Here is a 23,520-nt window from a genome sequence, read left to right on the forward strand (position 1 = left end):
GAAATAGACATACAATAGAATTGAGAGTAGTTTACTGTCCAATTAAAATATAACAGTGATGTTTGGAAATCAGTGGTTCTTAATAATGCAGGATTAAGGTAAGGATAGAGCAAGTAATACAAAAAGGCAGATATTAATCTTATGGAGAGTTTTGCTTGCAACTTTACTAGTTGGATCATATAACATTTCTTTAGTCATCACCTTTATAAAAATGTTTATTTGTACTTATAATTTGTTAAACAATGGCACACAGATTATGCTAAATGAACAATTTTATTGGCAAGGGTTCTGTAAGCAAGAGTTAAAAAAGATCACTACATTTGGATGTCAGAATGTTTCCCATTTAGATTGAGTCAGATTGAAACTTGTTAACAACATGTGGCTTTTGGTTATTTATATTAACGCTTAAACACACAAAAATGGGATCTGAATTTGTTTTTACATTGTGCATTTTTGCCTTCAGTGAGGGTGGTTTTATAAAACAAGAAGAAAATGTATCTCAGCTGTGTTTCTTTAGCAAGAAGGAAAATTGCACATCTCAGCAGAAAACACATTAAGCGTCAATATCATATAATTTGTAGCGAAGCAGTTTCATCCGTTTTTTTCAGTCAGCATATTCTCAATCCATTGAAGCACGTTCAAAAGGCACAGCTGTGAACAAGAAAAAATATAAAAGTGTAAGATAAATTGTTAAGAAAGGTGGCCTGATCCACCTCTTACATTGTTACACTTCAGATATTTACTTTTGGAGTAGATATATGTACATGAAAAATGAGTCTTCTTTATATGGGATTTTCACAATACAATCTACATTAAAATTCTATAATAAATTGTTTTATCAAACTGATTTTCTGATAAAAAAGTAATGCAATGTGTCATAAACCTGAAGCTACTGTTAACATAGTATCAGCGTTACTCAGATATGTGTCTTTTGGCTGAATAATAACATATAGTTTTGCAAAGTCATGTTGGATTATTCCATTTTTAACTGGGAATGCTCTTCTAGATAAAAATATCTTTTATTTCAGGAGACCAGAAAGACTTTTGGTCTGTTTAAGTGCTTTGTCAAATCATATAAAATGTATACGTGGAACACAGTAGATTCAAACAGTGGAATATAGTTTATTGTCAGCCCACAGTTAACACTTCTCTGATCTGTCCCAAATGGGAACAGTTGAAAAATACTCATCTGACAAGATTAAGTTATCTAAGTAAATTAATGTCAAATCTTTTATGACTATGCAGAAGCAAAATTGTTGCCATGCATCAAATAACCAAGAGAAAATGAGAATCATGTTTTTAACAAGTTAACTCGGAACCAGTTTTAACAGAGCTACATGCAAACACAGAAAGTAAAGTTTGCTGTGCTAATGATAGAAGAATAATATCATTTATGAACTCAGTATGTTAAAAGGTTGTATTTACTATACAGGCTCAAGGTCAGTTTATGAGAATGAAGACTTTTGATGTTAGATTTTCATGATTACTGTGTGATATAATTTTTCAGTTATAACCACTTCTAATTATGATCTCATTCTACTTTGTCTCGTGGAGGAATTTCTGTTCCAGGCTAATACTGGATAAAATACTCTAGTAGACATGACACTTCCAAGATGTGAATGCTTTACTCTTCTTCTTCTTTCGGCTGTTAGGGGTTGCCACAGCGGATCACCTGTCCGCTCATGATTGGCAGTGGAGTTTTCCAGTGTTGAGTTGCCAGCCCAGTGCCCAACCTTCCACGGAAGGTACACACATGCACACACTCACACCTAGGGCCAATTTAGAGTGTCCAATCCACCTACAGCATTTACTCTCATACTCCCTTATTTAAATATACTAACTTCATGATCACGTAACCATGGAAAAAATTTGAAAAGCCCAAGAATGTTAAATCTCTGCTGGCACATTCCTAGAAAACATTGTGAATGTAATTTTTATTGGTGAGCAGCAACTGTGGAATTACATGCTCTGTAACTTTACTGGATCAGTTGCAGTTTCATCAACTTTTCACCTGACAGAGGAAAGTGGAGCCATTAGCTACTTTCTCATGTTTGATGTCATCCAACTGAATTTCATTTCAATTGAGTTTGACTCTCCTTTTTCTTATTTTCTTTAAATAACATTTTCGCACTTTTTATAAATATGCTCTTCTGCCATCTAGTCCTCTGCTCTCTCTTAATGCCCTTGCTCTACTGTAGAGAATTGTACATGTTATGCTACATGCAGTTACATGCTACTGCTGATATTGCTTAGCTCTGGGTCTTTTATACCATACTTCTATTTATGCTATTTTCATTTTAAGAACATGCACATACAGATTTGTTTTTGAAACTAGTGCCCTATGCATGAGATAAATCATCTGATATTTATTATGAGATGTGGGAAATCCTTCACCTATTCTAAGGATATGGTTCTTTTAAATGTGTATATCTATCTGTCTATAGCTAAATAGATAGATAGATAGATAGATAGATAGATAGATAGATAGATAGATAGATAGATAAACAGATAGCTAGATAGATAGATAGATAGATAGATAGATAGATAGATAGATAGATATGTAAACAGACATGCAAATATACACGTGCATACGAACTCACAAAATGTATGTACTGGGTTTTTATCTCTGTCTTTCTTTACATATGTGTGTGTGTGTGTGTGTGTGTGTGTGTGTGTGTGTGTGTGTGTGTGTGTGTGTGTGTGTGATTGTGTGTGTGAGTGCGTGCGTGCATGCGTGCGTGCATGTGTGTGTGTGTGTGTGTGTGTGTGTGTGTGTGTGTGTGTGTGTGTGTATCTGCCTGTTTTTCTGTCTAGCAATCTAGCTATATTCATCTGAAAATGAATACCAGCTGGCACAAGTGACACTTAAAGGTGAAAATCAGGTAAATGAATGTGTGTTTATAAACTCAGAAATTAATCAGAAGGTATAATCTTGGTAGGCTTTATCAGTAGGCAATATAATAATGGATTATATCCCTACAGGAAAGACTTCATGAGCAAACAAGCTGTTTACCCCCTTAGAGATCCCTGCTCACATCTCAACCTTAATAATGTACTGATTTCTTGTGATTTATCGGGATAGAAAAAACATTCTAGATGAGAAGGTACATATAAGGATTACCATGATAATAAAGAAAATGGAGAATAAATGCTACCCATAGCAGTTAATGCAGATAAATAAATTCTCACTTAATGATAAGCAAGAAATGGAAGCATGATATTGTCATGGTGTACAACTCAAGAGGAAAGGTAATGGAAGTAACTAGGTCACACTTATCAGACTAAAAGTCAAAGTTTAAGTCTGTCATTGCAAAGCAGTTTGGAACTGAAAGAGAAGTAGATAAATGGAATGGGTTAACTGTATAAGAAGTGGACTGCAACACTTTAGAATCCTTAATAAATGCCTTAGATGGAAGGTAGACAAAGAGGAGGAGAATAGTAAGGAGTAAATAAAATAAACTAGGTTGCTAATAGTATGGATTATACAAACAACTTACCTTTTATCTACTCTAGCAAGTATGTAAAGCAAAGTAATATGATTTAGCTGCTAATATGCACATTATTTATCTAGCTTTTACTATATTTTTTTAAATTTCTCAATCTCAATTTTATCTTTTACTTCTTGTTTGTACCATTTAAATGGAATAATACAACTTCCTGGAATTGGTCTTGTTGGTGGAGGGCATTGAAGTGGGTAGCATTGCCCTTTTCCTCCGCCACATTTTATGATTTCTTCTTCTGTTCCATCTTTTTCACCTTAAAATAAAAATATATAAATTGTATTTGAACAATGGTCAACATTTAATGTCTTAACATGTCTCTAATTGCTAACAACAAATCCATGCACTACAAACACAAATATGTGTATTTTCATAGCTTATTTGAATTTTTAACCAGTGTAGCACACAGAAAAATATGGGACTGAATGTCATATTCCATGACCATTGTCTCATTAATTGATTTAGGTCCATAGGTAAATAGTAGACTAGCTGCTCCAGTAAGCCATTTTAAGCTGTCATTTTTTTCTTTTCAAAGGTAGGAATCAGACTTGTAACTCATGTCTGTGAAGTAAGCAACCTGACCATAATGCCAATCCCCAACCCAGAATTGCATAGTAAGCAAATGGAAAAGAACGGAATCAAACCCTGGAGTGCTGGAAGCAGATTATTAATAGTTTGTAGATGTAATCCTCTGTACTAACTGCCAGTGATAGAAAGGAGAAGTCTAGGCAAGGATTTCATCTAACAAAGGTCACAGTATCCTAGAGTATATATTCATAGGTTCATAGGTTGGTACTAGGCTATCGGCTCTAAGGCCTATGCAAGCCTAACTATAACAATTCCCTGAATATTTCATCCCACAATATTTACTTCTCTGGGCCCCTGTCTAGCAGGGCAACTGACATGATCCCCGGGGTGAATTTCCTATCTCCCCTCCAATCATCAAGGTTCCTTTTGAAGAGGGCCAATGAGGTGCTCTGCTTGACATGTATGCGCAGTCTATTCCAGAGTATGGGGAGTCTCTGGGTCAGGAACCTATCCCTCCAGCATGTTTTGTTCATTGTGATGATAAGGTTTAGATCCCTGGAGCGTGTGGCTCTGAGGGATTGGGATTTCTTTAAATGGAGCATGTCCAACAGCTCAGAGTTTGACATGGCCTTGTATGTTAAGCAGAGATCGCTTCTGAGTAGACGATATGCCACAGAGTATAGCTGGAGTTTTTTTAGACGGTCAGCATATGGCATCTGCTTTAGGCCTATGATTCTTTTAATGAGGTATTTCTGTGGCCTTTCTAGCTGTTGTAGATGTCTTGTGAGATACATACCAAACGGGGCATTATACTCTATAATGGGTCTAATGAGGGATGAGTACAGTGGGACAATGACCTCCTTTTTTCTGGATGAAACCCCTTAGTGATGAGGTGTGCCACATAGAAGGATTTCCTGACTGTTGTGGCGATGTGGTTTTCAAAAGTGAGACCACCTGTGTCCCTAAGTCTCTCGTCACACTTTCGATGTTTAGCGTCCTGCCACCTATGTGGTAATTCATGGGTACATGTCTTTTTCCAAAGGGGATAACTATACATTTCTTGGCATTAAGCTTGAGCCCATGGCTCTGGCACCAGGCATTTGTTTCTGTAAGGCCCTTTTGTAGAATATCCACATCATTTTGGGATTCAATAATGGCTCCCAGTTTGCAGTCATATGCAAACTTTGTTAGCCAGAGTCCCTTAGTGTTGGCCTGTACTTCAGAGAAGTAATGCCAAACAAGAGTGGTCCCAGGACTGAACCCTGAGGTATTCCACTTGTCATTTGTCTGGAGCTGGATTTAGAGTCAGTTACTTTTGCAGTCTGGGTTCTTCAAGTAAGCCAGTTGGCAACCCATCGAGTGACGTAGGGATTTATGCCCAGCTTAGTAAGTTTATCTATGATTCGAGAGTGGGGGATGGTGTTGAAGGCCTTGGCAAGGTCCAGATAGGCTGTATGGAACACCTTACCCTCGTCCACAGCTCTGGAGACTGATTCAAAGAAGTCAATCAGATTTAGGAGACAAGAACGGCCCTTCACAAACCCAAACTGGGTGGGGTCCAGTGTTTGAAGGTTGCCAATGTCTTTGTTTATAAGTTCCATAATAATGCATTCCATGCCCTTGCAGATCAGGCTTGTCAGACTGATGGGATGGTAGTCCCCGGGATCCAAGGTGGATCCTCCCTTGTGGTGCGGGATAACTGTAGCTGTGCGACACTCAGTGGGCACAAAGCCTGAGGTGAGGCTATGATTAAACATGACACTTAGGTGAGGTGCCAGTTCATGTAGTACACAGCCTGGGATGGCATCTGGTCCCATGGATGCTGTATTCTTAGCTTTGGAGAATGCGGTTTCTACCTGTGTGGCCGTGCTTATTGAAGTTTGGCAATCTTTTGGTATCAAGATGGGCCGTTTAGGGGGTGAGAGGGGGGTGAAGTTGGCACTAAATCGATCTGCCCAAGATATTGGCAATATCCTTGGGGTCAGTATATTTAATGCCATTCTGTTGTAGCTCAGAGCAGATCTGAGCATTGCCATTTAGATTCTTGACATAACTATAGAATGCCTTGTGGTTGTCTTTAGAATCTTTGGCAATTTTATTTTCGTAACTAGCTTTTGAGGATTTTATGAGGGATCTCAGCTTCTTACTGAGGCTGGTGAGTGAGTTTTTTGCATCCTGGGATTTTCCTCTTTTCTACAACAGTTTCTTTCTTCTGGTGTATAGTTTGTTTATAGCAGGGGACTACCTGATTGGCTTCCTTTTTTGGAGAAGAGCGTCTTGGTTCTATTTGGGATGGCACGATTCATGCATGAGTGGATGTGCTCGTACACTGCCTTAGTGTAGGATTCTGCAGTCAAACTTCCAGATCCTGTCTGCGTGGGTGTTGTGAAGTTTCTCACTTCTGACTTCAGTAGCATGAAGTTGGCTTTGGAGAAGTTTTTTAAGGAGGTTTCCTTACAGGGGGTGGGGGTGGGATGTGGATATCAAGGGTGATTTGCTTATGGTCAGACCTGACCAGTGAGGGGGTGACCACTGGTGTGGAGCATCTGTCTCCCATGTTGGTAATGACCAGATCTAGGATATTGGAGCCCCTGGTGGGACAATGGATTAGTTGATCTAGGGCATTGGAATTTATGAATTCCAAGAACCGTTGGGAAAAGGAGTTGGTACCCGAGTAGTTTTCCCAATTAATGGCAGGATAGTTGAAATCACCCAGTATTAGGGTGTTTGGTTGTATCTTAATATTTTCCAGTATGTTTAGAAAAGTGTAGTGAGAATCTTGGGGCATGGTGGGGGATCTCTAGCAAGTTACAATTTGGATTGCAGTCTTACCTAGTGTTAGTTGCACCTGGAGAATTTCAGATGCATTGTGTTGGGCAACTAGCCTGGTGGTGTGAATATCCTTGGTGAATATGGACACTCCTCCACCTTTAGTGTTTTGGTCTTGGTTTTGTGGCCGAAAAGTGTGGTAAGAATTGTAGCCTGGTATTGCAGGGGTGCTCTCTGGAGCCTTGAACCTGGTCTCAGTTACTGCACAGATATCGATGTTCTCCATTTTTAGGAGTGCCTTGAGAGAGTGCATTTTGAGGTTTAGACTTCTAGCATTGAGTAGCATTACCTTCAGATTTTGCATGCTTGTATCTGTTACAGTGGTGGTTTTATCCTTTGAACCTTGCCTAGAAAAGGCACTATAGGGGTGGCAAGAGCTTTAGCCGGTAACCTGAATGCCAAGGGTGACAGGTGCAGACCATTTCTGGCAAAGCATCGTGGTTTGTCGATCATGTCTTCCCAGGCAGACAAATACTGGATCCCTTTTGAATGACACCAGAAGTTTAGCCAATTGATGAAATCAATCATTTTGTCCTTATACTGTGTTATCATTCTGGGCGAAGGCAGGATGCTACTCAGGGCTAGGGTCATACCTGCCCTGGTCACATGATCCAAAAGCTCTTCCATGTCTCTTTTCATGTAGTCCAGGGAGGTACATCTCAAATCATTCACTCCAGCATGGACAATGACAGAGTTGTATTTGTACTTGTTGTGGAGTGACTTGAGTGCATGTCTTATGTGGCAGATCCTGTTCAGTAACTAGTTGTACTGTGTATAATATTCTGCATAATAAACTTTATACATGACATCACATTTTGGAGTCCTTCATCTTATGTATAGTGTCTTATTCACTAATATTACAAAGCTTACTGTGGTGTCTGACCAAACACTAGAGATTTATGGTAGTTAGCACAGAGAATTAAAGATTGCATTCAGCCATTTTTGGCAGATGACTGTAGTCTTCCTCTTCCTTTTCAGATGAGTGTCTTGCTACTCTGCAAATCCAATTTACTGGATATTTTGTGGTTTCATTTTACTGCTGTTTCAGCTCACAAACTTTGGTTCTTGTACTTCTTTTCTTTTCATCGTCACTCTTGTCACTTTGATGTTGCAAAGTTGGATCTTTCTCTACATTAGTAGGCTAGATCTCTTTCCTCTGTTTTTTTTTTTTTGTAAGTTAATATCATGTTAATGCTGCACATGGGCAGAGTGTAGTATGTCCATTGATGAATGGAACAGGTTTTGGATTAGCATGACTTTCCAGGCAAATTGAGCTATTAATTATGAAACTGTAATATCTAATATTAATGTCCATCTCTAACCCTCAGTGATTTACTGGAAAATACAAAGTTTTACCAGCATTAGACAGGGTAAAAATACGAGTCAAAATCAGGGGAGTTTTGCAAAAATCATAGACAGATGAAAGGCAAGATTCAGTGACATCAGACTAAATCAGACACAAATAAAAGTTATGGACTTTGTGCTGTATTTGATGTGCTTGTGTGACACTGAAACATAAGGAGCCTTTACATTTGTGTTCAATTAAAAGGACCTCAGAATGCATGGAAGTCTGAAGACTGGATTAGCCAATAATGTGTAACTAAACTTAAAACTGAAAATTAGATAAAAACTACAAGATAATATCACAAAAACTATACATACCTCATTATATCTCCAGGGGAAGAGGAAACTAATATATACCTGAGGTTTCAAGTTTAGAAATAGGAACTCTTGGATGACAGCTAGTATAACCGCATCCTCATCATCAGCACTACTTTTAAAGGAATATTGATTACAGCAGTATTTGTATGCAAAAAATATTATCAGAAATTCATATTGACATCGCTGTTCGAATGTCAGTACTATTTTACAAACTTTGCATGTCATTGAGAATTTATTATTATATCTTGTTTTAAAATAAGTTAAAATAACTAATGTTCAAAAACTTTTTAAGCACATATAACTGCAGTATAATCTGCCAGTCTAACATAGTTTTATCAAGTGAAGCATGACCTTCTCCAGGAAGTGATACTAGAATCTCCCTCATATTGAGCATCTGTCTCTGCCTCTGATCTAAAAAGGGCAGTTAGGTGCAAAACTTATTTAGGAGGAGTTATTTTTCTTTTTAACTAGGAAGCTAGCAAATGGTGACTTTTAGCAAACATACATCTAAATAGAGTATATTGGCTGCTTCCAAACTAAAAGGAGAAATAATTGCTCTTAATGTAAGCTAAGTACCTAAATATTAAGATTCTCTTTCTTACAGCACAGGCAGTGGCAACCATGTGGAAAACAGAAGACCCTGTGTTCAGTTTCCAACCTAGGATTCAGAAGAGCTTTCTCCTAACCTTGCAACAAACTGAAAAAAAAAGCTTTGCTCTGAGCATGAACAGAAAAAAAAGAAACTACATTTGTAGAAATCAGTTACTACCATTTATACCACACATGGAGGACTACTGCTCCCAGGTTTCATGAAAAATAAAAGAAAGGAACAAAGTCTCTTTTTTCTATTGAACTGGAGCAAATACTTTCTACATTTGTGGCAAGAAGCTGATACAGGCTATACCACTCATGGAGCACTACAGCACTCAGAAGGATGTGACACAAAGATGTAAGCAATAACCGATGACGTGTGTGGTATATTGAAGATTTACTCAGGGTTGGTGTGGTTTAATCACAAGGGCAAAGCTCGAGTGATTAAACAAAGGCAACCGTGGGTAAATCTTCAATATACCAGAACCACGGAGTTGGTTATTGCTATTATACAATGACATTATTTAAGAAAAAAATACTTACTATTCTTAAATAATGTCTTTGTATAATGGTGGATTACTGTTCTTCCGCCAGTTGTGGTATACTGCTTCTTCGTTTTGATGTACTGCACATGAGTATGAGACTTGTACTCCCATGCATACCCAGGACATCAATGCTTTGAAGCAGAAGCAATGGAGAAAAGAAAGTCTCTGTTGCTCTGTTTTTTTTTTCCTTAATTGTAAAAAAAAAAAAAAAGGTTTTGGGGCACTTTATACCAACAGAAAAAAGTCCGGGTGACCGGACCTTTTTCCATTGGTGTATTGTGGGATTTACAACAGGCACACTGGTTGGGCTGGCCAATCAGCATGCAAATTTTCAAATGTTAATAGGGGGTCATTGTATAATCACTGTTAGACACCTTCGGTTAAATGAGGTGATCTTATAAATTATTCTGACAATTGTTTTAGAACTGCATTATTAGCATCTTGCTTTATGTTTTTTTTTCCTTCCACTTTCCTTCCCATATTCATAGCTTATTGCATAGGCTAAAGTATGTTTGTTTGTTGGGGAGATGAATGTTTAGGAACTTGTGAACTGATAGTAGGATTTACTGCCCTTAAGGGGCATGTTAATCCTGAGCTGCAAGTCAAAATACTAAAGTTCTTTGAGATGAAGAGGAGTTAAAACTTATGAGATATGTTGTCTTTCTTATTGGGTGGACTTTCCAATGGTGGAACCAATTCAAACTATAAATGCTTTTCAAGAAGAAATGCAGAGTGATGAAAATTTGTTGAATATGCCTGCATATCCTGTGCTTTTCAGTAATTTTATCAAATCAGCTGAACACAGCTGTCACTAACTCCTCAGTAATCCACCCAAAATCTCCCCTCTCATAATAGCAAATCAATGAGGATTACATTTGGTCAGTAATGCTAGATATCTATGTTTCATAGTTTATTGTTGATTTTGCCCAGAAAATGCATTGTAATGCAAACATGTTCCATTAATAAATGGACAGACTCAGCACTCAACCAGTGTGCAACACTGACATGATATTCAACCTACACAGTACAGGAAGTTCAGGAAAGATCCAACAATGCAATATCAAAGTGACAAACAAGATGATGTAAAGACAGGAAGTATCACCCTCATACGTCTGGAGAAAAATTAAGTTTGCAAGAAGGAAACTGAAACAACATAATATCCTGTGAATTGGATTTGAAGAGTGCAAAACCATTCTGTCATCTAAAAAGAAAGAACAAGGTTGCAGATATGTGCAAATAATAGTTGCACATGTTCTTTAAACAGTACACACAACATCATTGCAACAATGACAGAATAAGAATGCAAACATATATACTGAAAAACGTCATAGAATAGGTTAGTTCATATGCAATGAACTTCCCAAAGGCAATGTGTGCAGGCAGGTGTAGATGTGTAGTACATGCACATAAGAAAAAAATGTGCGTTATGCAAACATACATACATGTGCAACATGAATGAATGCAGTCCAAGAAACTCTGTGTATTGAAAGAAAGGGAAAAATACAACTGCACAACTGAATACTATAGGTGGGTGACATTTTATCACTACCACATGCTAAATAATAAATGAAATCATTAACTTATTATTTATCCTAAGCATCCAATTTTTGCAGTAATAATATCAATTATTCCTGCTATAACCTTGTTGTTCATAGCAAATTAATGTGTTTCTGTGTTTTAAAGAAATGAAATGCAGTCTTTATAATTGTCAGTAAAGTAAGAGATTTCAAAACGATTAAAACATTTATATTTTTACTTTACATATTTATTCATAAATTGTTTTCTGATTAGTAATAATTTATTACTTACCAATAACTCCTGCTACTACAACAAGGAGAAGGAGAGTAAATGCCCAACGATTCATGGCAGACTTCAATGTTCAGGAATATCTCAATTCTGGCTTTCAAGCAGAGTTTGTATTTATTGTCACTGAAGAGAGATTGTAGATATGGATAAGGTAAGATAAGATATGGATAAGGAAATGACATGATGACTACATAGCCTGTACAACTGACGTTTATCCTGAGGTTTAACGTCTGTTGTAGCAATGTTTCTTTTGTCAGTTGTGATAAAAATTTATCTTGTTCCTCTTTTACCAGCAATCATGCTAATCATTTAATATGAACCAGGCATTTAGTAACTAGTATGCAGTCTGCAAATAGTAACAAAAGGCATTCTGTGGTGTTTTTGTTATAGATGGTACAATCATTATTGCTATGCTTGAACTATTCATTCCAGGCATGATCAATCAAAGTCTTTCAGTGGTGCGTTATATATTTACCTAGTAACATAGACTCAGCAGAAAGTAGAATTATATTGTGCAATCTGATCTTTTTCTACCTGCACTTTTACCAGAAATGTTAAAAATCTACAATTGTGTTCTTTGTCTGTCCTTGCTATCTTTCATGTTTTTCCATGTGTTAATCTTAGTTTTTATGGAATCCAGTCCCCCACATCAGTTACAGGAACATCCTGTAGGTATTTCACTACTCTTTCAGTGAAAACAATTTCCAGTCAACTCATCTGAATCCATTAGAAGTACTTATGTCAATGCAGTATTTTTAAAATGCCATAGACTATTTATTTTTTTTTTTTTTGCTGTTTTCTCAGAAATCTAGTTTGATTTTTTCTAGACTGTATCGAAGTACTAATTGTAATAATTCATTCTTGTACTGACTATCAGTAAACATCTGGGAAGTCACATTTTCAATTATGTAAAAAAAAAAAAGAAAAACTCCATTCTAAATGTTACAACTTTGAGAAATTAAGTACAAGAACATCAGCAGAGAAGGAAGCAAAATATACAGCATCGTAAAACATGACTGCAACACAGGAAACACACAATGTTAAAAAAAAACTGTATTTTACTGTGAAAGAATTAGATATCATGCATTACAGAGTAAGCTAAATCCTTAATAAAATGACATATCAAGATAAATTGTAATATGGAATCACTGCATGATCAGTGAACATGACCTATATAATAAATTTGTTGTCATCAAGAGATATGTACATAGCAATATGAAACTAAATAATAAAATTCTGATAAAGAAACAGAAACACATATTGCAACCATGACTATATAATTGTTAGGATTATAGAGCAGATTACATTATTATTTGTTTATTGACATTTGGCTAACAGGAAAGCACAACTTGGTAGGAGCCCATTTTCAGTGAAGGCCCAGGGAGAAAAGCTCCAAAGCATTACACAACATTTTAAGAACAATAAGTTAACAGTCCTTAAAAATGATACAAAAAGCAAATACGGTTCAAGTAATTATGCCACATTAGGCATAATGTGAAAACATTGGTTAAGAATAGATACAACTTATATGACTATGATTTAATAGTTTGATAAATTTTAGCCATTTTATATAGAAATTAAAGGGAAGTCCATATAATACAAATAGGAAGTGGAATATGAAGTGAGAAAAAAGCAGACTTGTGGAATATTTTGAGAGAAAGCCAGGAGAGAGAAACGGCAGACATAAGGAAGTGACTGAAGAGGGGAGAGTAAGGAGATGTGAGGTATGAACAGGTATTTCTTTACATTTACGGATATACTTGATTCAGGTGTTGATCAAGAACAATACTAGATTTTGGCTTGGAAGTCTTTTAAAATGGTTTTGTAGGATGGGAGGGTACTGACCTGATGGATAGAGATAAGGAGTTCAAGGCTTTAGCAACACGGTACAAGTACAGACAATGCCCAACAGATTTGATAGATCTGTCTCTACAGACAGAGTTTTTGGGAACTAGATTGTAATAACCGGCTAGAGACATAGTTATGTAGAATGTTATTGAGTGCTGGACAAGCAGACAGATTTGGGATAATTTTATACAGTAGGTGTTAAGAAGCTCAAGGGAATTCAATAAAGCCTACAGAATAATTTTTACCATGTGTGTCTCACTGCACTATGCGTGCATGGCCATAAAAACATGGACATTTTCATGGCATGCAAATTACAGCATAAGTAGCTGGATTTTATGCTAATGAAGCAAACCAACATGGTGAAGCAACTCAACAACCTCTAAAGCAAGTGTGTAGACTCCATGTTCGCATTGAATGTGTATTCAAAAACTTTCTGAATACAACCTGTAGTGTGGCAGTGTACCTATGTTCATTGAATATAATTATACCTCTAGACTGGTTAGACAAGATAAATGTATGGAGTTAATGCAAGTCCAATTTACTATGGCTAAGAAACCCCTTCATATTATTGCCAGTTATAGGTCCCCTTCCATGAACATGAAAGGCCACACAGCCTATTTATAACTACTTGGAACAATTAAAGTAGAACAAAACAACCTAGTCAGGGGTGATTTCAACTGTCTCTCCACTGACTGGGAAACATAATGGAGGTCAATCTCACTTGCACAATAGTTCCTGGACTTTGTTAACTCATATACCATGGAACAAATAGTGCACCACCCCACAAGGGTCTCTAATATTCTAGACCTGGTCAGCACCAATATGATTGACCAATGCAATGCCTCATCTGTAGGGTCTGCACTGTTTAAATCAAACCATAAAGCAGTCCTTTTTGAAATAGCAATAGCTACAGAGCTAACAAAAGGAGAAGTCATGTTAAAAAACTCCATCCAAGGCAACTACACCCTACTAAAGGATGGTATAATCTACTTCCAAGCTCCGGTTTCCACATAGGACATTGACAGATATAGTAAGGTATACCCTGATGCCCTGTATAAACATCTACACAAATGTATAGACACAGCCATGCCTGACAGGCTCAAATAAAGATCCTTAAGAAACTACAAACAATTCTGGTGAACGTCTGTTATTACTAGATTATACAGTAAGCAAAAGAAGCTACTGTCTACAAATACAAAAGTGAGAAACCAGAACTGGAAGACTACCCTCCTCAGCCTAAACAAGCAAATAAAACATGTTGTAAAATCATCATAGAGCAACTGTGTAAAACATTTAGAAATCATAACCATAAGGCTTTCTTCTGCTACATCTGCAGGCTAAAATATCGAACTCAGAGGTGTGCTGAACTAATTGTGAATTCTAATGCACACATTGACCCAGTGTAAATTGCAAACCTGCTAGCAGACAGGGTTGGATAAAAATTCACATGCCTCCCACCTCCAAGCTTACCACAGACCATGTCCTCAGCATCATGTCTAACCTGCATCTACAAAAAGCAAGTAATCATTGGTCTCTCTAAGACTAGGAACACAGCCTCCATGGAACCAGATGGCATTCCTGGCTGCATTCTTAATGTTGTTAAACAGTGGGCTACACCACTAGTCACCCTATTCAACCACAGTCTGAGTGCTGCCTTTATCCACTCCGACTGGAAAACAATGACTATTTTCCCCATACACAATGGTTGATCAGCAACATAAACATAATTATAGACCGCTAAGTTTAACCACCCTCATCTGTAAGGCAATGGAATGAATTCTCATGTATGCCAAACACAAGCACACAGGTGACCTCCAAACACTAGATCTGTTCCAGTTTGGTTTTCAAGGGTAAGTTGTACCTGCTAAACCTGGTGGAATTCAAGGATATGACCAGAGACATAGACAGAGGCACAGCTGTGCCATATCCTATCTTGAATTGGCCAAGACCTTTAACACAATCCCACATTTGTGCCTCAGTGAGAAACTAACCTAGGTGAATATCAACTCCTATGTTGTCAGGTGGGTTGCAAACTGGCTCACAGGGCCAACAGCATTCATTCAAAATTGGAGATTTCACCTCTAGCAGCAGACCTGTTACCTGTGGGGTCCAACAAGAGTCAGTGCTGTGCCCACTCTTTTGCTATATAATTCTCAAAAGTCCAGACCAAAATGAAAGGTCTGTGGCTAACCAAGTTTGTGGGTGACTGCAACTTAGGTGTTATCATTGAATCCCCTAACTATGTCAGCACTGCTCAAAAGCAGCTTGCACAGACTAATGACTGTTGACAAAGCCATGCTCTTAAACTAAATGCAAAAAAAATGCATCATCATTCCTTTTAGTAGTAACCATGTTTCTGCTTATTATAAAATAACCATGAATACCCTAATCACCTATGGGTGGTGCAGTGGTGCAGCGGTTAACATTATCACCTCACAGCAAGAGGTTCTCTGGTTCGATTCTCGGCTGGGGTTCCTTCTGTGTGGAGTTTGCATGTTCTCCCTCTGTTCGTGTGGGTTTCCTCTGGGTGCTCTGTTTTTCTCCCACATTCCAAAGACATGCATCTGGATCATTTCTCCCCGGGCCTCCACTGAAAACAGGCTCTGTGGAGTCTAGTCGGACATTCCCGGTCAACAAATGTTAAATAAATAAAAAAGTAATCACCAATTCTGTATTGATAGACCTGGGAACACAAGTTGACTGCAGCATGTGTCTACTGTGTTCAGGAAGGTATTCTACATCTCACATCTGATTAGCAAAGGCATTGCATCAATGTCAAAACAGGTTATAAATCCCTTGTACTCATCCCTCATCAGGCCTATTATTGAATATAATGCTTTGTTTGGTATGTACTGTACCTGACACATGCAGCAACTTGACAGACCTCAGAGATTTTTAACTAGTAAAAATCAGAGTCTCCAACACGTGTCTTATATGGACACACTGAAGCAGCTATCACTGTACTCAGTATCATATAGACTGCTTTGAGGCAACTTATGTATGCCTTCTCTTACGCACATGTGATGAAAATGCTGCACCTATGTAAGTCACATGGGACTAGAGTCACCTGTTCCAGGGACCTTAATGTAGACTGTGACATAAATAGGATATTCTGGAGAGACAGATACATCTCTCATAGGTTGCCACTTCTCTATAAAAGGCTTCAAAACCATATCAAGCAGAGTACATCCTTGACCCTGTTTAAGCACAGCCTGGATGACTCAATGGGAAACTGTTAATATCTAGACATGGGTTGTCCTTGCTAGACAAGTCTTGGGCATGCACAATATCTGTTATGGAATATTATATTGTGATGTAATGGCTAGGCTTCTAAACACTATCAAGTCAACAGGCTAGTAGCATGCTATGAACCTATAAACTTATGAACCTATGGTGATGTATATGCAAAAATGACCATTATACTGTATTACCATTCTGATGAGATTTAACTACAGTGTGGACATACACCAGGTGAAGGAGGGACAGCAGGCCCACTCAGAGCACCCCTATCAGCCTTCCTGTGTGGAACCTCGCCAACACTTTGACTACAGCCAGAGTCAACAGGCACTGAAGCTGTGGTAGCCATACTTCCCTGGTCAATGTCCACCCCCTCCACATATCCAGTATCTGTGGCCTCAGTGAACTGGGTATGAGTAGGCATACTGGCTCTGTACAAGGAAAATGAAGGGAGTTGCCAGATGTCAAACTCTGTGTCAAATTCAACATCTTTACCCCCTAGCTGTGCTCACTTTTGCCATCATCATCAGAGTCTGATGAGACACTGACATAAGGTGGCACAGGGGCCACAGTACCATTTCCATGATCACCTGTGATAAAAAGGAAGAAACGCTGCACTACTATGCTGCAATATATGGTAAACAATTAACACTGCTGTCACTATTACAGACAGTACAGCAATACATACAACAGGCCTAAGATGACACATTATGATAGTTCTTGAAATTTATCTACAGTACTGACATAAATGTATTTGGCTTATGATCTGCAGGAGGCATACATCTCTGTATCCCTGACGGTATTGAAATAAGTAAAGCAAGAGGTAATGGCAACCTCATCACATTTAACAGTAAATCAGGGGGTAATACATTTACTCCTCTATATCTGCAGGAACTCAAATGTCAACAAGAACATGGCTGTCAGCTTAAAAAAACTTATAACTGTAGCAATCTTCAGTTCCCCAACCATCCAACCTGGCCTTCATTAGTTGGCAACTGCGTATCATATTATTCCAGTTAATATCCTCTCAAATTGTAAGTGCAATGATGTTGAATGCTTACACACTGCATGTCTCAGAACTGACACAAACATAAAATGTATTGAAATTATTTTTCCGTACTACATTTTTCTAATGATCATCTAACAAAGCCTACCTAAAAGCTCTTCTTGTGACACAGAAGGAGTGGTGCCCATGTCCAGCATGTATTGTGGTATGCTTTGCTGGGAGCTGTCCTGAATGGAAAAGTTTGCCAGGAATTCTTCAGTGGTGGTGAGACTGCAGCAGTCTCTCTCCTGGTGACATGTTGATCTCATGTCACTGCAGCTCCACGCCTTAATGCAGTGGTGATCATATCCATGGCTCTGTCATGCACTTGCTCATAAGTGCAACTATGTTGCCCTACAGAATTAATGTTTGCCACAATTTTATTCCACAGAGCAATCCTCTCTGCCATATTGGCCCAACCCCTTTAGAGCAGTATTGCAGCATTTTGGTGTAATGCCTGAATGATGATGTAATTTTCAGAATCAGTAAACCGTGATCTATGCTGAACAGACATTGTATCCAAAAAGACAAAAGAATGATAATATATATATATATATATAAGGATCACATAACTACAAATTAACTGTTCACAAATAAAGCAGTAAAGGAAAGCTTTCAGTATTAACTCCTAGAGAAACATGAAACAGTCTGCATATGTCAAAAACTAATAAGAGGGAGGATACAAAGCAAGGAGAGTAACAAGCGAAATACATCCTTGTTTGTGCCATATCGGCTATGCTCACCCACCCAAAATGACAGTCCATTAGAATTTGTGCCATAACAGTAACTCATTCTTTGCCCCCCACCAACAACAAAATAACCGGCTAATGTCTCATTGTGCTAAAAAAATCTTTGAAAGTGCTATCAAAGGACCTGTCCATGAAACATTTGTACATAGATATCACACAGCATTCTCTTTTCATGTATTGCCAGTCATGTGTACCTCTGAAATGGCTTGACAAACAAGGCCATGCCATCATTGCACTTTTAACCAAATGCATACAGAATAAAGTGTAAAAGCCTTCACTTCACATTATTATTAACTACATTACAGTATATGCATTATATAGGTAACAAAATGGGAACATACCTGCTAGAGTTCAATAATTCTCTGTAGAGATATACTGTAAAGAAAAAATGTCTTAGTGAGTTAAACAATGTACTAACTCTCCTCAACATCAGTCTAGCTAGCTACATATTTGCCTTTTTATAATGGAGTACATTAGTAATGGATTGCATCAGTCTTTGTGCTTCAGAGATGTGAATTACAGTATAAGCAGGTGAATTGCATGCTAATCAACCGATCTTTTGGAGCTATTCAACAAGATATAAAGCATACATGTACACTCCATGTTGTTTTTTTATGCATATTTCAAATGTAATAGAGTACATACACAGAAAGTAAACACAGACAGAATGTTAGGAGCTGCTTCTGCTTTAATCCATTTGTGTGTGCTAGCAGCTCGGTTGAAACCAATGATGCTGCCAATAGGGCTAGGCAGAAAAGAAGAAGAATTTCAGGCCAGGAACACACTACAGGAATTGTGCAACCTCTGGCAGCCTTGACACGGAGCCAAAGCCAAATGCAGGAAACCCATCCCAGTGGAAGCTATGGTATGTGTTGCACTTAGAATCTTAACTGCAATTACCTTTCACAGAATAACAGAGGACATGCTGGGTGTGTGATAGGCATCAGCATCGGGGATCATCCAGCATTTCCTGTCTGTTATGCTCCAGCATGCCAGTGAGCACATATATGTTTCCATTACTTATGAGGAGAAGACCACAAATATGTAACAGGTCTACCATGTAGCGCACTACCCTGAAGTAATGTGTGCCATACATTGCAGTCATGTAAGCAGGAAGACAACACCTGGGGAACAGGGTAGGGTCTACATTAACTCTAATGGCTACCACCTGATCAACTGCCAAGTCATGTGTAATGGCAAGGAAATTGTCTTGAAAGTGTGTGCTGGCAACCCTGGCATTTAACACGACTCCCATATCTGGCACACCTCTCAACTGGACTATATGTTTGCTATGGGGGATATTCCACAGAGTCATTTACTGGTGGATGCTATGCACTAGAATCATGGCTAATGAAACCCATCAGAAATGCACACGCACACACACACACACACACACACACACACACACACACACACACACACACACACACACACACGCACACAGTCTATCCTGAATTATCATACAGTGTATTTTGGGGCTACTGCAGTCATGGTTCCAGTGCCTACATACATCTGGGTGAGCCCTGCAATACAATCTACAGATATGTGCCACAATACTCACAGTATGAGCCATGCTACACAACATAATCCTGTGGAAACAGCTACAGCAGGATTAACAAGGAGAAGGGGCTCACATCCCCCCATCAATGTCAAAGTCACCACACCCACAGGCCAATGACAAGTCAAAGGGGTAACTACCAGCTGCTGTGGTTGTAGGCAGACATAGGTGTGTTCAGTATGTCCTTGCATTCGCTAGGAGACAACCCATAGCACACTCGCTCACCACCTAGGGCCCTAAAACCTTCTTCCTATTCACCGTTATTTGTACTGGGAAATCATTACAGAAAGAAGTTAGAAAGTAATGATACACATTGTAGTTTCTGACTTCACAACCATCACAAGATTGAATAGGCAGGATGCAAAACAAGCAGAGTAGCAAGAGCAGCATATTTTTGTTTGTGCCATAGCAGTAACACACCTTTGCTCCCTCATCGCCAAAAGAACAGTCTTTGCTTGTTTGTATCATCCAACCTGGCCTTCATTAGTTGGCAACTGCGTATCATATTATTCCCAGTTAATATCATCTCACATTGTAAGTGCAATGATGTTGAATGCTTACACACTGCATGTCTGAGAACACTGGTCAGATAATTGAGGAATGACCAAGAAACACAGAAAGGTAAGACAGTGTTGTATATTTGCAAGCAATAATTATAAGAGGGTATGTGATCACCAAGTGCAGTATGTCCAAAGATAAAAATTGCATTAAACGTACAACTATTTATTTATTTTTATTTATTTATTGACATTTGTTAACTGGGTTTGTCCAACTGGGCTTGTGGCCGATTTTCAGTGGAGACCCAAGGAGAAAAGCTCCAGTAGTACATTTTTAAACAAGTACAATTTTAAACAATATTGATATAATAGCAGTTATAGCAAAAAGAGTCACATATGTTGGGTTACATGCATAAAGTTAAAGTTGCATTAAAAAGAAGCTTACTAACATAATTTTACATTGATATAGTTCGATAGGTCAACAATAAAATTTTTTGTTTGTATAAAACTAGACACATTGGAGAGAGAGGTGTAATGACATACTAAGTATGGTCCTTTTGAGGGTATATAAAGGGAAGGAAGACTAGGTGGGGTCCTGGCAAGGGCAGGTCCTGGAATTGAGAAAATAAGCTTTTAGTTTATTTTTAAAGTGTGAGGTGTGAGATTGAACATATGTCAAGGGGAAGTTTGTTCCAAGCATGGGCAAGGGAATGTTTGTAGAGTAGTTTGCCTACTAACCTTTTTGGGTGGTAGACATCAAGTAATTGTTGGTTAGAAGTACAGAGGGTCCGGGATGGGATGTAGATGGAGACTAATTAAGATAGAGATGGACAGAAGGAGGTTTTATAAAGAATAGAGTGTAGCATATGAAATTGATAAGATAGCAGAAATTGGGGAAGTTCAAGCCATTGAAGAGAGTTTAAAGAAATGCAGTGGAGTGAGTTGTATGGGGAGTTAGTAATGAATCTGGCTATTTTATGGTAAGTCTGTTGCAGTTTGTTTAAAGTGGAGGCCTGGATTTTGGTAAGAACTGGGGCAGCGTATAAGAGGGAGGGGAGGAGGATTGCCTGGCCCAGGGTAAGTCTAGAGTCAGGGGTAAGGAATTTTTTGTTCTGATATAGCAGACCTAGTTTCTGTTTTTTTTTTTTTATACACTGGAGTATGTGTAGGTTGAACTTTAGTTCATCATCGATAATGACCCCTTGAAGTTTTGTGTGTGTCAGATTGGATAGTTGTATTGTTAGAAGATTTAATAAAAAAGGAGGTTTTGTGATGAGAAAGAAAAAGGGGAAGGAAAAGTAGGAGTTTGGTCTTTTTGGGATTTAGGATCAGTAGGTTGTGAGAGAGCCATTGTAAAGTGGATAGTAGGGCTTGTTGGGTCAAGGAGTGTAGTTCAGGAATGTTGTTTGAGATGGATTTAAGTGTAGAGTCGTCGGCATACTGAATAAGGAAAGATTTTTTGCATGAGGTGTAAAGATCATTGGTGAAGATGTTAAACAAAAGGGGTCCCAAGATGGAGCCCTGGGGAACACCAGTAGAGATGGGAAGGAAATGTGAGGAGGATGAGAGCCATTTGACAGATTGTTCCCTGCCAGATAGGTAACTATTAAACCAGGCAAGTGAGGAGGGGGATAGGTGGAGATTTGTGAGTTTGGATAGTAGTAGAGGATGAGAAACAGTATCAAAGGCTTTGGAGAGATCTAGGAAGAGACAGGAAATGAGTTTATTGTTGTCTAGGGCCTCTGGAATGATATGAGGGAAGGAGAGGAGGGTAGTGGTGGTGGTGCGGTGATGAGGAAGAAATCCATGTTGGGTCAGGGGTAAGTAAGTGGTGTGTGAGGAGGTGATTGAGAAGCTGCGAGTGAATACATTTTTTTAATATTTTGGAGAGGGGGACAGAATGGCAATGGGTCGGTAGTTTGAGGGGTCAGTGGAGTTTTCACCTTTATGAAGAGGGATAATAAAGAAAGATTTCCAAACGGTGGGGACAGTTGATCCCAGAATAGATCTATTAATTAGTATAGATATAGGATAGGCAATTGAGTCAGCAGCAAGTTTGAGGAATGTAGGAAATAGATTGTCAGTGGAAGGAGAGCAAGGTTTTAGCTTGAGTAGTAGAGATTTAATGTAAGTAATGGGAACTGGCTCGAATGAAAACAGAGTTGTGTTAGTGGGACTTGGAGGGGTGGATGTCGAAGTAGGGTTTGGCTTAGAGGTTACCAGATTTTGGGATGGAAGAGATAAAGTGTTTATTCAGGAGGGTAGCTGTTTCCTGAGAGGAAGAGTTAGGGTATGGGGAGGGATTAGAGGGCTTTCCAGGATAGAGGATGTTGTTGAGAGTTGACCAAAATTTTCGAGGATTAGATTTGTTGTTAAGCTGAGCAGAGCTATAGTATAACTTTTTGTCATTAGTTGTATGTTTTTTGCAATGTTCCTCAGTTGCCTGTATTTCTGAAGAAGAAGAGATTGTTTAGTTTTAGTCCAAGTTTTCCAAGCACTATCTCTTTGTTTCATAAGGGACCTAGTCTCCTTGGAGAGCCAGGGAGCATGATTTGATTTTACTTTGATCATCCTAGAGGGAGCTAAGGAGTTTAGAATACTCATGAAGATGCTATTGAAAGTGCTTACAGCATCGTTTAGGGGGAGGTGGTTTAGGATGGACCAATCTATGTTGTGGAGAATGGAGTTAAATTGGGATGAATTGAAAGTCGATAGTTTTCGACAGTCTTTGATAAGGTGGGGTTTAGGAATATGGGAGTAGTGTCTTAAGATGGTGGTAGGAAGTTGATCACTGAGGGAGTCGGGTAAGGTGGTGGGATTGTGGTATTGGTGGGGGGAATTGGTAAGGATCCAGTCTATGATAGAGCTGGAGGTGGAATTTTTATGGAAGTGAGTGGGAGATGTTATAAGTTAGTGGAAGCCGTTTAGGTGGATACTGACTAGGGGGGAGTCAGTTGTGAGTTTGGACCAATCAATGTTGACATCACCAAGGATAAGTGTCTCATATGGTATGTTGTAGGAGAACCAGGATAGGATGTTTTCAAAAATGGGCAGATTGTTACCAGGAGGAAGGTAGTTAGAGGCAATTGCAAGTTTTTTTGTGGGGATTCAGATGGCAGTTAAGG

At 38.5% G+C, this 23,520-nt stretch overlaps 1 long non-coding RNA gene across 2 annotated transcripts; it reads right to left on the minus strand.

The window, feature by feature from the left end:
- Positions 1–254: 254 nt before the first annotated feature.
- On the minus strand, positions 255–18,696 carry LOC122802835. Of its 2 annotated transcripts, none has more exons than XR_006364991.1 (4): positions 18,682–18,696; positions 11,465–11,584; positions 3,633–3,756; positions 255–651 (listed from the first exon to the last, which is right to left on the minus strand). It is a non-coding gene; the product is annotated as an uncharacterized LOC122802835 (long non-coding RNA). The 2 variants fall into 2 exon arrangements; XR_006364992.1 differs by lacking the exon at positions 18,682–18,696 and adding an exon at positions 17,701–17,715.
- Between the last annotated feature and the right edge of the window lie 4,824 nt (positions 18,697–23,520).

Source organism: Protopterus annectens, chromosome 5.part0 (assembly GCF_019279795.1).
Source record: "Protopterus annectens isolate FY-2018-M chromosome 5.part0, PAN1.0, whole genome shotgun sequence".
Lineage (NCBI taxonomy): Eukaryota > Metazoa > Chordata > Ceratodontiformes > Protopteridae > Protopterus > Protopterus annectens.